The sequence below is a fragment of the Ruditapes philippinarum genome, unplaced genomic scaffold, assembly GCF_026571515.1.
Source record: "Ruditapes philippinarum isolate M1 unplaced genomic scaffold, ASM2657151v2 ctg24143_1_1_1_1, whole genome shotgun sequence".
In the NCBI taxonomy this organism is placed as follows: Eukaryota; Metazoa; Mollusca; class Bivalvia; order Venerida; family Veneridae; genus Ruditapes; species Ruditapes philippinarum.
This window is the reverse complement of record NW_026857970.1, coordinates 1-3,810: the sequence shown is the minus strand read 5'-3', so window position 1 is coordinate 3,810 and position 3,810 is coordinate 1. Positions and strand designations below refer to the sequence as shown.

Sequence of the window (3,810 nt, the reverse complement as noted above, 5' to 3'; positions counted from 1 at the left end):
GATCATGACATTAGGGAAATATACTGTTTAAACAACGTATTGAAATTCAATTTGATACCGTCAATGTGGTAAAAAGCAATAGTAATTAATTTGGCGCATCATAACATGTATATATGATGCATATGTAATTGAACACAATCTTAAGAAGATAAAGGAGATACATTTTTAAAAGAAGTGTTATATTTATAAACTGTAAAATATATCTTTGAATTAACCATTGGACTGTTGTTTGATGTTTTATCCGTATTTGACAAGAGTATAAACAAACATAAAGTCTGGATAAATTATGTCAACTGTTCTGTTAATTAGAAGTAGCATATCATACCGTATTGACAATTTCTAAGTTTCACTTTACACGTCTGACGACAATTCTTTATGCTAAAATTACAAATAAATATTTTGTTTAAATCTTTATAAATCAAATCAGTAGAAACGAACAACGCTAAAAATACTAAATACTTACATTTGAACTGTTATTCGATCGCCGACTTTCCATGCTTCTCCAGATTTATTACCGAATTTACTTCCAAACACACTTAAAATATATTATAGATGACATGCTTAAACAAACGAATATTGTATGCATAGTCCTCTTAATCAATTTCATAGAAATGAGAATGCAGCTATGTCAAATATAAGACTCTTAACCCTTAATGCACTGCCTTTATAGTAGGAAAGTACACAGTTTTTGTCCATAATATTTTAAATTGATACTGAATTAAAAAAACATTGTTATGTGTAGTTAGTTCACTGTAACATTACCTGTCAATTTAGCTCATTACTGCGTGTGCCAAGAAACAAAAAAAGAACCAACAAAATTACGAGGATTTTCTAGTAAATGAAACAATTAACTTTATTCATAATGAATAAATTGTGACAAACTACAATCAGATTATGTTAATACGTAAATATTGATTGTACATTATTTCCAAGTAACAGTTTTATGTATTTGAGTTGATGCTCAACAGTTATGAAAATTTTCAATTAAACACACATTTGTTCGAAGATAAATATTCTATTCGTTTCAGGTGTTGTGTTTGTTTATATCATTACATACGCCGTAAAATAATTACATGTTTTTCATAATAACATAAGTTTGACAAGATAGGCATGTTGTGACCCTAAAATTATAATGAACAAAATAAAGACATAAACATGACACTAAGTGAATATGCAACAAGCATACAAAATACAAACGTCTGATGTATTTTACCTAAAACGTGAACATTCTTACCATCCTTTATGGGTAGTGATTTTGACGTGTATGCAATTTATGTCTTTGATCATTTTAAAGGACTCTTTTTCGGTCCAAAAACATTATATATTAATTTCTTACACAGATCAGCTTGGGCACTCAATATCTGTGTTTTGGATCAAAACAAAAGTATAATGACAAAAAGAATACGTTAATTTAGATTTAAAACATTTATAATTCCTGCTTCAATTTTTATCAGTAAATAAGAACTGCATTAGGGTATTAAAAAAATGAAAAAAGTATCACATATCTGTCTTAATATAATGTATTTACGTATTTTGTCGTTATGATAGGTGCATGCTTGATTGGTCCCCCATCTTCTTAAAGACTATGAGATAGGTAAACGCGTCCAATAAGTTTATCTGGCGAATAAGAGTGGAGGGTGGCGACTTTCTTCGAAATGAAATAACGATGGACGAGACGTGGCTTCACCTGCATAACCTCGAATCATGCGCCCAGTCTGTCGCCTGGAAGCGCTCTGGCATTCGGGACATATTTTGAAAAGCTATGAATGTGATAAGACGCCATAAAGAAGTTAATTGCGCGAACGACGTCGCTAACGTCGCAACATATTGTTGTGTGGGGGTGATAGAACAACATGACTTTGTTATCAATTCTGAACTTTCAACTGTTCTGTTCTGTTTAATATTTTTCAGATTGTATTCAGAAATGAATTAACTTTGTTAGTATGTATTGCATATAACCGTTGAATGTATCATATAAAAGATATGAACACAGTCTCATTTATATATTTTCAATACTCGTTTATTAAACATAATTTACTGAGATATTTGTATCAAAAATAAGTCCTTTTTAAAAAGGTGAAAATCGCTTCATTATCTTTAAGCTAAATATATAATCAAGATCATATTTATATTGAATAATAGACGTAAACATATGAATCGCTCTTATAATTCTATATATCGAGATTACAGGTCTTTTACCAAACGTAACTGGAATGTTTAGTTATAGTTTTAATAACTCATTTCTTAGTGTATATGTCTAAAATAACAATATGATCGAGCGATATTATTCAATTCAATATATGTCGGCAAGATAAAACAAAATAGTAAAAGAAAGAAAAATATATGTATCTATTGTTCTATTGTACTTGGGTGCATCTCCGGTCATATATTTATAAATAAATCATTTAAATACTATATTACATACTATACTTTTAACACATGAACATGTTTTTATTGGGAAAACTCTTTGCCAGCCACTCTATTTGTTTTACTTTAAAAACAAACGTCTCTAATTAGAATATCAAGAAACGACTTTTTAGACATGATTTCCAGCATTCAAAAGGTTATCTATATTTCTGGCGCAATCACATAAACCCTATCAATGTATTGCATTTCAGTCTGTGTGTGATTTGGAAGCATTGGGGTTTAGAAAGAACTTTGCTTAGTTATGTTTTATTTAATTTTCTGTTCCGTTTAATCGCATGCATATTTAAACGCGAAGGTAAGGGTATGTTTTAATAATAAAGCAATAAACACATACTTGCCGTCTGAAAAGTATCCACATGAATAATTTCCTAATCCAGGTAGAAGATTTTTTGGATAGTTATCCGGTACCAAACCGATAGCTAGAATGAAATTATATTGTTTGTGTTATTTTATTGTAAAAGTCAATAGAGAGTCATCCCATTCTATAAGTATTAAACTTTAAATGAGAAAAACAATAAATAAATGAATATATAAATAAATAAATAAAAATGCAAATAGATAAATAAATGAATTTATAAATAAATAATTAATAAAAAAAAAAATGAATTAATTAAGAACACCTTAAGTGGTTTACATTTACAGTAAGACACATTTATTTAACGTAATCAATGACTAATTGAATATGTTATAAAAAAGAACCACGGTGTTCCTTGTAAACTAATCAAATCGATACTTTGGTAATAAGAAAACAAAATATTATTAATAAAAAATAAAACAAACTTATATTCCTCAAGTTTTGCTTGTTATGTATTTATGGCAGATTATCAATTAATTTTCAGAAAGTATTTACAGATGAAAATTAATATTTAACTTAATCCTCCCTTCATATATTTACTATCATAGTAACATATTTTAAAATAACATTCATTTTTGTGTGTATCTTGGCGATAAGATATCACTGGATTTTATCATAAACATGTTATGCTCAAAAGCCTATCTAAAGATAATAAGAATTTGACGACTCCTCCTTACTTCCTTAATCAGTATTATGGTACAAAACTAATTATGGCTAAACACTTGACTCAAGTTAAATTTGATCGAACATAATAGCATGTAAACTGTTACCTATACCTCCGTCTCTACCAATGCTAATAATCTCGATTTCAAAAATGTTAGCATGACGAACTGTGTTTTTGTCAATAAATAAACCACAGTCGTCTTTTGTTTTTTCAGCACAACTGAAAAAGGAAACAAATCAATCGTGTTTATCAAAACAGGTAAACATTTCTGTTAACCTATAAAATATTTACAATATATTTTGAAATAATTGCATATCAATTTACAAAGTTTAAGTTAGTGTAAAAATTTAGTTGTTTTATGCAT

The 3,810-nt window shown here is 28.4% G+C and overlaps 1 long non-coding RNA gene across 1 annotated transcript; it reads right to left on the bottom strand.

Annotated features, from left to right (window-relative positions):
* Positions 1–463: 463 nt before the first annotated feature.
* LOC132751628 (uncharacterized) lies at positions 464–3,708 on the bottom strand. The gene is made up of 3 exons (XR_009628709.1): positions 3,553–3,708; positions 2,762–2,846; positions 464–535 (listed from the first exon to the last, which is right to left on the bottom strand). It is a non-coding gene; the product is annotated as an uncharacterized LOC132751628 (long non-coding RNA).
* Between the last annotated feature and the right edge of the window lie 102 nt (positions 3,709–3,810).